This window comes from Bombina bombina, chromosome 1, assembly GCF_027579735.1.
Source record: "Bombina bombina isolate aBomBom1 chromosome 1, aBomBom1.pri, whole genome shotgun sequence".
Lineage (NCBI taxonomy): Eukaryota > Metazoa > Chordata > Amphibia > Anura > Bombinatoridae > Bombina > Bombina bombina.
Window position 1 is genome coordinate 976,162,789 of NC_069499.1, and position 10,830 is coordinate 976,173,618.

At 39.5% G+C, this 10,830-nt stretch overlaps 1 protein-coding gene across 1 annotated transcript in view; it reads right to left on the minus strand.

Annotated features, from left to right (window-relative positions):
• Window positions 1–10,512: 10,512 nt before the first annotated feature.
• RBBP8NL (RBBP8 N-terminal like) overlaps window positions 10,513–10,830 on the minus strand; it is a 143,148-nt gene continuing 142,830 nt past the window's right edge. The window contains exon 14 of the mRNA XM_053707366.1: window positions 10,513–10,830. This exon is cut by the window's right edge and continues 478 nt beyond it. The gene's annotated coding sequence lies outside the window, so the exon portion shown is untranslated.

Sequence of the window (10,830 nt, forward strand, 5' to 3'; positions counted from 1 at the left end):
CCCTGATCCCTCCCAGACAGCTCTCTTCCCTCCCCCACCCCACAATTGTCCCCGCCATCTTAAGTACTGGCAGAAAGTCTGCCAGTACTAAAATAAAAGGTGTTTTTTTTTTGTTTTTTGTTTTTTTAAATTATTCAGCTGTGATGGACCCCTGCCTTAACCCCCAACCTCCCTGATCCCCCCCAAACACCTCTCTAACCCTCCCCACCTACCTAATTGCCACCATCTTGGGTACTGGCAGCTGTCTGCCAGTACCCAGTTTTCCCCCCCAAAAAAAGTGTTTTGTTTTGTGACATGTTTTATTTTTTCTGTAGTGTAGCTGCCCCAACCACCCCCCCCAGATCCAGATCCTGATCAAGTGTAGCTGCCCCAACCACCCCCCCCCACCCCCCCCAGATCCAGATCCAGATCCTTACCTAAATTCATTGGTGGCAGTGCCAGTGATTGCTGCGCACGCGCGCGCGCGTGCACGCAGCCCCCGCACGCTCCCGGCATCCGGCGTGCACAATACACTTGAAGGAACCGGATGCCGGGTAGCGATGGGCCGCCCACCCTCCTCCCTGTAAGCTCCCACCCACCAACGAACGGCCGCATCGCTACCGGTGCAGAGAGGGCCACAGAGTGGCTCTCTCTGCATCGGATGCTTTCTAAAGGGTATTGCAGGATGCCTCAATATCGAGGCATCACTGCAATACCCTGAGAGCTGCTGGAAGCGATTGCGATCGCTTCCAGCACTCTCTTAGACAAGTGACGTACCAGGTACGTCCATTGTCACTAACTGCAAGTTTTTGCAGGACGTACCTGGTACGTCACTTGTCATTAAGGGGTTAAAGATTAAATCCTGCAGCCAATACAAATCACATGTACTCTGCTTTCCGTGTATTATACCTTACAATCACCTATATATTTGTATACATGTATTTATCTGTTAGGGTAATAAGTGTTTTGTGTATTTTGACACAATATTGCTACATTTTAGTTTGTAATAAAAAACAGCGAGTGACATAAACTAAAAATTGAAATACACATGAATGCATTTTACTTATGATAAGAAGCATTTTTGTAATTCACTAGGAAAAATGAATGGTGTGTTATCACAATGTTTTACTGTGCACAGTGCATATGAGCCAATAGAATGCCAGCTAAATAGAATGGAACAGCCAATAGAATGCCAGCTCCGCGTCGGATGTCATGAAGATGGACCCGCTTCGCGTCGGATGGATGAAGATAGAAGATGCCGTCTGGATGAAGACTTCTGCCCGTCTGGAGGACCACTTCGCCCGGTTTGGATGAAGACTTCTCCCGGCTTCGTTGAGGACTTCGGACCGGTTGGATGAAGACTTCTGCCGCTTCCTTGAGGATGGATGTCCGGTCTTCAGAACAGTACGTCAATCTTCAGGGGGTTAGTGTTAGGTTTTTTAAGGGTGTATTGGGTGGGTTTTATTTTTAGGTTAGGGCTTTGGGCCGCAAAAGAGCTAATTGCCCTTTTAAGGGCAATGCCCATCCAAATGCCCTTTTCAGGGCAATGGGGAGCTTAGGTTTTTTTTAGTTAGGGTTTTATTTGGGGGGTTGGTTGTGTGGGTGGTGGGTTTTACTGTTGGGGGGTTGTTTGTATTTTTTTACAGGTAAAAGAGCTGATTACTTTGGGGCAATGCCCCGCAAAAGGCCCTTTTAAGGGCTATTGATAGTTTAGTTTAGGCTAGGGGGGGTTTTATTTTGGGGGAGCTTTTTTTTTATTTTGATAGGGCTATTAGATTAGATGTAATTAGTTTAAATATCTTGTAATTTGTTTATTATTTTCTGTAATTTAGTGTTTGTTTGTTTTTGTACTTTAGCTAATTGTATTTAATTTATTTAATTGTATTTAATTTAGGTCATTTATTTAATTGCAGTGTAGTGTTAGGTGTTAGTGTAGGTTAGGTTTTATTTTATAGGTACTTTTGTATTTATTTTAGCTAGGTAGTTATTAAATAGTTAATAACTATTTAGTAACTATTCTACCTAGTTAAAATAAATACAAACTTGCCTGTAAAATAAAAATAAACCCTAAGATAGCTACAATGTAACTATTAGTTATATTGTAGCTAGCTTAGGGTTTATTTTACAGGTAAGTATTTAGTTTTAAATAGGAATTATTTAGGTAATAATATTAATATATATTAGATTTATTGTAATTATATTTAAGTTAGGGGGGTTAGGGTTAGACTTAGGTTTAGGAGTTAATACATTTAGTATAGTGGCGGCGACGTTGGGGGCGTCAGATTAGGGGTTAATAAATGTAGGTAGGTTGCGGCGACATTGGGGGAGGGAGATTAGGGGTTAATAAATATAATGTAGGTGTCGGCAATGTTGGGGGCAGCAGACTAGGGGTTAAAATATTTAACTAATGTTTGTGAGGCGGGAGTGCGGCGGTTTAGGGGTTAATATGATTATTATATTGGGGGCGGCAGATTAGGGGTTAATAAATGTAGGTAGGTTGCGGCGACATTGGGGGAGGGAGATTAGGGGTTAATAAATATAATGTAGGGGTCGGCGATGTTGGGGCAGCAGACTAGGGGTTAATAAGTATAATGTAGGTGGCTGCGATGTCCGGAGCGGTAGATTAGGGGTTAATAAATATAATGCAGGTGGCGACGATGTCCGGAGCGGTAGATTATGGGTTAATAAATATAATGTAGGTGGCGACGATGTCAGGGGCGGCAGATTAGGGGTTAATAAGTGTAAGATTAGGGGTGTTTAGACTCGGGGTTCATGTTAGGGTGTTAGGTGTAAACATAACTTTTATTTCCCCATAGGAATCAATGGGGCTGCGTTACTGAGTTTTACGCTGCTTTTTTGCAGGTGTTAGACTTTTTCTCAGCTGGCTCTTCCCGTTGATTCCTATGGAGAAATCGTGCACGAGCACGTACAACCAGCTCACCGCTGACTTAAGCAGCGCTGGTATTGGAGTGCGGTATGGAGCTCAATTTTGCCTTTTAACGCCGGGTTTGTAAAAACCCGTAATACCAGCACTGCAGGTAAGTGAGCGGTGAGATAAAACTGCTCGTTAGCACCGCATAGCTCCTAACGCAAAACTCATAATCTGGCCGTCTATTTGTATGACTAAATACATGTAATTCAAACCGTGTTGAATGAGTGTTCACAGGGCGTATGTACATATGTTCTATGCACAGTAATGGCTGTAGCTAGAACAGCAATAATTTTACTAGAAGCATATTGGCAAGCAAATTTTAATGTGTGTTGGAAAATTAATGATGTTTTTACAGTGTAAACTTACTGCTAGGGAATAATCTTAATGTGTCAAAGTCCTATGAGATGTTATTAATGGGAGACATAAACAAACAATTATTACATAGAAATAACTTTCTTATTTATTATCATTTTTGGTAAACAGAAGTTTACAAAGACAGCCCAACATCTGTTCCAAAAGCAGATGTATAAGATTTATAGACTAACACACATCCAGCCTAGTTGATGTTACACCAGGGGCGTATTAAGGCATAGGCCAACGAGGCCGATGCCTAGGGCAGCAGATTTTTAAGGGGCAGCAGAATTTTGAGTCCCTAGGGCCACTCTACTGAACTCAGGGCCAGGTGGCTAAATCAACCAGGGTCTGGCTATTGCTATCCTATGGGATTGTATGTGGGTGCGCATGACGTGGTGACAGTGGAGGCGGAGCTCACTTGCGCAGTCTGGCCTGGACTGAGAAGGAATGCGGTATTCTTCCTGGCTCCACCGCGTGATTGAGACTCACACAGACTACACAGTGCAGTGTGCACTACAATGTGACCACTGTGAAACAGCATATGCCTTTCTCCCTTCAATACATCTTCATTAGGCATTAAAATACTTAAACAGATTAGTCACTAAATACTTGTACATTTACTGTTTGTCTGTCCGTCATACATGCAAAGAATAAGCATTTATTGCTGAATCTATACAACTATGTGACTTAAAACACAACTGAAAATATGTTGTATGCATTTAATACATTCAGAAACAATACAAGTATATACTTTATTATAATTGTATCAAGTGACTTTATCCCCTAGGATACAATTCCTAAACCTATCATAACTACTGTTGTATTTTTTAAGTACTTTTAAAGGCCAGTTTGTATATTCATTACATATTTATCCAAGCAGATATTTTGCTTAATTAACTGTCAATCACCAAAGAAGATGTTTAACCCCTTAACGACCGAGGACGTGCAGGGTACGTCCTCTAAAAAAATACCCTTAACGACCAAGGACGTACCCTGCACGTCCTCGGTCTGGAAAGCAGCTGGAAGCGATCCTGCTCGCTTCCAGCTGCTTTCCGGTTATTGCAGTGATGCCTCGATATCGAGGCATCCTGCAATAACATTTTTAAGCCATCCGGTGCAGAGAGAGCCACTCTGTGGCCCTCTCTGCACCGGAGATTGTTGGCTTACCGCGTTGGTGGGTGGGAGGCTGGTGGGAGGCGGGTGGTGGCCATCGATGGCCTTGGCGACGTGCAGGAGGGGCGGGATCGTGGGCGTGGGTGATCGGGGGCGCGCACTGACGGGCGGGGGCGGGTGCGTACACGGGGAGGGAGCGGGTGGGAACCGCTACACTACAGAAAAAAGTTAAAAAAAAAAATGCAAAAAAAGGGAATAAAAGTTTTTTTTTATTAATCAATTAAGGTGTTGGGGTTTGTCTGTGAGGGGGGGTGTGAAGCTACACTACAGAATTTCTATTTTTTTTTTTAAAAAAAAAACGTTTTTTTCTTGAAACTGGGTACTGGCAGACAGCTGCCAGTACCCAAGATGGCCCCCAATAATGCAGAGGGGGAGGGTAAGAGAGCTGTTTTGGGGGTGGATCAGGGAGGTTGGGGGCTAAGGGGGGATTCTACAAAGCAGCATATGTAAATATGCTAAAAAAAAAAAAAGAACAAATTAAAAAACATTTTATTTTAGTACTGGCAGACTTTCTGCCAGTACTTAAGATGGCGGGGACAATTGTGGGGTGGGGGAGGGAAGGGAGCTGTTTGGGAGGGATCAGGGGGTCTGATGTGTCAGGTGGGAGGCTGATCTCTACACTAAAGCTAAAATTAACCCTGCAAGCTCCCTACAAACTACCTAATTAACCCCTTCACTGCTAGCCATAATATACGTGTGATGCGCAGCAGCATTTAGCGGCCTTCTAATTACCAAAAAGCAACGCCGAAGTCATATATGTCTGCTATTTCTGAACAAAGGGGATCCCAGAAAAGCATTTACAACCATTTGTGCCATAATTGCATAAGCTGTTTGTAAATAATTTCAGTGAGAAACCTAAAATTGTGAAAAATTTAACGTTTTTTTAAATTTGATCGCATATGGTGGTGAAATGGTGGCATGAAATATACCAAAATGGGCCTAGATCAATACTTGGGGTTGTCTACTACACTACACTAAAGCTAAAATTAACCATACAAGCTCCCTACATGCTCCCTAATTAACCCCTTCACTGCTGGGCATAAAACACGTGTGGTGCGCAGTGGCATTTAGCAGCCTTCTAATTACCAAAAAGCAACGCCAAAGCCATATATGTCTGCTATTTATGAACAAAGGGGATCCCAGAGAAGAATTTACAACCATTTATGCTATAATTGCACAAGCTGTTTGTAAATGATTTCAGTGAGAAACCTAAAGTTTGTGAAAAAATTTGTGAAAAAGTGAACAATTTTTTTTATTTGATCGCATTTGGCGGTGAAATGGTGGCATGAAATATACCAAAATGGGCCTAGATCAATACTTTGGGATGTCTTCTAAAAATAAATATATACATGTCAATGGATATTCAGGGATTCCTGAAAGATATCAGTGTCCCAATGTAACTAGCACTCATTTTGAAAAAAAGTGGTTTGGAAATAGCAAAGTGCTACTTGTATTTATGGACCTATAACTTGCAAAAAAAGCAAAGAACATGTAAACATTGGGTATTTCTAAACTCAGAACAAAATTTAGAAACTATTTAGCATGGGATTTTTTTGGTGGTTGTAGATGTGTAACAGATTTTGGGGGTCAAAGTTAGAAAAAGTGTGTTTTTTTCCATTTTTTCCTCATATTTTATAAAAAAAATTAGAGTAAATTATAAGATATGATAAAAATAATGGTATCTTTAGAAAGCCCATTTAATGGCGAGAAAAACGGTATATAATATGTGTGGGTACAGTAAATGACTAAGAGGAAAATTACAGCTAAACACAAACACCGCAAAAATGTAAAAATAGCCTTGGTCCCAAACGGACAGAAAATGGAAAAGTGCTGCGGTCATTAAGGGGTTAAGGTCAAACAACTACCTATTGACAAACTATCATACAGTGAAGGATATTTTTTTTCTGATATAAACACCTTAATCATTTGACTTGCAAAATAATGTCTTTATATATATATATATATATATATATATATATATATATATATATATATATATATATATATATATATATATATATATATATATATATATATATATATTGTGTATGTGTGACCAGAGTGAATACAATCCCTGGTGAACATCTACTTAAAAAGACATTTTTTTATTTTTTACACCATGCCCCAAAAATATTATGTCTAAAAAAAGGGCTTAAACCTGGGGTGGGGTGGGGGGGGGGGGCAGCAGAATTTTGAGTGCCTAGGGCAGCACAAAACCTAAATACGCCCCTGTGTTACACGTTCACATTCTGCTACCACTGTACCAAAATATACTAATTCAGGACAAGTAAATATACAGAATATGAGAGACACTTTGTTACATTAAATTAATATGGTATATTAGCTTTTGTATCTTCCTTTTAATATTGACTGGCTGCACTATTCGGTATTTGTTTACAAAACGAATACTGAATTTTAGTTAAGACATTTGCATTAGTTTCCGTTAAAATGAATGTAAATGTTCTAAAGTTCACATGTAGCTACAATACTTACTTTAGTCCAGTAACTTTAGTGCCGGTCCTGGGAGCCGAGTCCACTAAGCCTCCTGTTAGCTCGGTCAGGGCTCTGGTAAGAAGAGGAACACGTTGGCGCTCTCTCCAGAGTGTTTCCATATGTTTTCGTTTTCTTTGCGCATTAAAATGAAAACGAAAATTCAATTTTCAAGAAACGAATGCACTAATTAATATACTTTATAACCTCTAAAGCCACCCCTATTTTTTAATCTTGCACAACAGCCAAACAGTGCTAGTTCATGTGTGCCATATAGATAACATTGTGCTCAATCGGAGAATGATCATTATCATGCAAGAACCAGCACTTATTGGCTAAAATGCGAGCAAAAAAAGCACTGAGATAAGGGGCAGTCTTGGGTTTTGATACAGGTAATGATAGGGGTAAAAAAGTATATTAATGTAAAAGTGTTGGTTATGGAAAACTGGGGAATGGGTAATAAAGGGATCATCTATCTTTTTAAATAATAACAATTTTCAAGTAGACTGTCCCCGCCTTTGCTGTCTATTTAGGATATGGTTGATGAGAGGTAAAAATGGAAACGTTTCACTCCAAGCAACAGTATATGCTGTTTACTGCTTCATGGTCATCCAGCATCAATAACCTGAACTAATATAGACTGTGAGAACATCTGATTTGACAAAATAAATTTGGTAGCAGCACCATTTTGTTGATCTGGGTTTATCTGTATGACATTGGGGCCCGATGATCTAAAGCTCTCTGGGCTGGCGAGATTATTAGAGAATGCTCATCAGTCCTATTTCCCTGGTGGAATGATTTCAAGCCACTTTTTACCCTGGAAACAGGGTGTCTCACTAAGGGGCGTATACTGCATTTTCGTATGCAAAGTGCACAATAAAATGAATATTTTAAACATCATACAAAATGAATAATTGAACCATTCGCACAAACATAAGCAGGGAAAATGTGTATTGTTAAGGTGCACCAAAAATCTATTTTACCAAAAAATTTAAATTTGTATGTAAATTACACAGAAAGAAATCGCATTACATATGCACAGTGTAAATCATAATTTTAGTACACTGGATGAGCAAAAAACACACAGAAATTCATTTTCATAAATAAAAAATGTGGGGGCCCATTTATCAAGCTCCGGATGGAGCTTGAGGGCCCTTGTTTCTGGCTCTGAGCAGGTGGACAGACATTGCCACAATTCAACCCGCTTAAATACGATCAGGTTGATCAATACCCCCCTGCTGGCGACCGATTGACCGCAAATCTGCAGGGGGTGGCGTTGCACCACAGCTCACAAGAGCTGCTGGTGCAATGCTGAATACGGAGAGCATATTGCTCTCCACATTCAGCGAGGTCTGTCGGACCTGATCCGCACTGTCGGATCAGGTCCGACAGACCTTTCATAAATAGGGGCCGTGAAGCGTAATTGTTGTTTTTTAGTAAAATGGGCTGAACATGGGCATATATGAAATTGTCTAATTCCAGCATGATTCTGTAAAGATTTTCGCACTACAGATCCCTCAGTTTTTTCTTGCAAAAACTAAAAGTTGGCAAGCTTTTCTCAAAACACTACTAATACTTAAAGGGACACTCAGGTTAAATTTAATTTTCATGATTCAGATACAGCATGTAATTTTAAACAACTTTCCAATTTACTTCCATTAAAAAAAATGTGCACAGTCTTTTATATTTACAATTTTTGAGCCACCAGATCCTACTGAGCATGTGCAAGAATTCACAGACTATACGTATATGCATTTGTGATTGGCTGATTGCTATCACATGGTACAAGGGGAGTGGAAATAAACATAACTTTGAAATTTGTTATAAAAAAATCTACTACTCATTTGAAGTTCAGACTAAGTGCTATTGCATTGTCTTGTTATCTTGCATTTGTTGATTATGCAAATCTAATGTGTTGACTAGTCCTTTAATATCCAAATAGAAAACACATGCAAACGAAAATATAGGCGATTGTAAGATGCTATACGCAGAAAGCAGCGTAATGTGATTTATTTTGGCTGCAGGATTTAATTTTGAAAGTTTGTCCCCTGCTCACTGCTAATTTTGCTCTATGGAGTGAAGTGTTCCTATCCATCGAGCTCCATTACTTTCAATAGATGACATCTCGCCACTGGCAGGGAATGCCCCTTTTTTACGATCATTCCACCAGGGCAGCCCCCCTGAGGGTCGGCGAGAAAAAACACCTCTGATTTGGCAAAGTTTAGATCATCAAGCCCATTGTGCCTGTCTTAAAGGGACATTAAACACTTTGAGAATGTAATATAAAATATTTAATTATGCATAGTAAAAAATACAATTTTCAGCATATTCTTTCATCATTTATTTTACCCTCTTTTCCTGTTATTTATCTCTGAAAATGATTGGGTTTCCAATTGCCATGAGAATTGAAAGTACATAGTCTAGATTTCATATGTCTAACCCTGCTACATAAGTGTAGTAGCTCTTTTAACCCCTTCACCCAAATAGACTTACATATACGTCTTGCGGTACTTTGCCTATCGTACCGCAAGACGTATATATACGCCTGAGCTTCGGGAAGCTGCAGTAGTCTTAGCTGTTAAGTTACAGCTGAGAGCTGGAGTTCCTGAAGCTCCAGGCATCTGCCGCATATGGAACCCGGACCATGATCGGTGCGTCATCGTCACCGTCTTTAATGATCATTGCTGGTGCCAGAGGAAGGTGTGGGTGGGCGGCTCAGCAGCGGAGGTGGGAGGGAGTGGGAGGGCCCTACGCTACAGAAAAAAAATAAAGGTACAGGATTGGACAGAAATAGGGGTATGGCAGTTTGGAGGGTAACTAAATGGCGATCGCGGAAGGTGGTGGAGGGAGCTGTTTGGTGGGAGATCAGGGAGGTTGGAGGGTTAGGGGGATGCAACACTGCAGAATTTAAAAATAAAAAAGTTATAAAAAAATAAAAAAAAAGTTTTAATTGTCTGACCAGTGGAGGGAGGGGGAGGGCAGAGAGCTGTTTGGGGGGGATCAGCTAGGGATCAAGGTGGGAAATGATCCTTACAAGCTGCCTAATTAACCCCTTCACTGCCGAGAATAATAAAATTGTGGTGTGCAGCTGCAATTAGCGGCATGCTAATTACAAAAAGCAATGGCAAAGCCATATATGTCTATTTCTGAAAAAAAGGGGATCCCAGAGAAGCTTTTACAACCATTTGTGGCATGATTGCACAAGCGCTATGTAAATAATTTCTGTGAGAAACCCAAAGTTTGAGAAAAAATTAAAAAAAATAAATCTTCTATGATCACATTTGGCAGTGAAATGGTGGCATGAAATATCCCAAAATGGGCCTAGATCAATACTTTACATTGTCTACTTAAAAATTATATATATATATATATATATATATATATATATATATATATATATATATATATATATATATATATATATATATACACACAGTTTTGACAGGTAAATAAAAAAAAAAAAACAAGGCTCTATTTCTGTTTAAATGGAATGATAGCAAAAATTCTCCGGTATTTTGGGCGTTTTTCTCTGAAAGTCCCATTAATGAAGGGGTTAATAGCTGTCACTAATAAGCCTCAGCAGATCAGATAAGAAAAAAAGCTTTATAGAAGGTTAATGAAAACAATGCAAGCGTTGTTAACAAAATTACAGTTTTAAAACAGTTAAAAACATTAATTTTTACACAGACTTTCTGCAGTTTAGGGATTCATTGCTGATACATATATAAATAAAATAGCATTTTATGTCCCTTTAAGGAATTCAAATCTAAGTGCTTATTCAAACAAACAAAAGTGGAAGTTGTTTATAGATTTGTATCTAACTATGTACACAATCTCTTCCATAAGAAGCTGTTGATTTTTTTTTTACCTTTAAATATATATATATTTTTGCATTATAACAT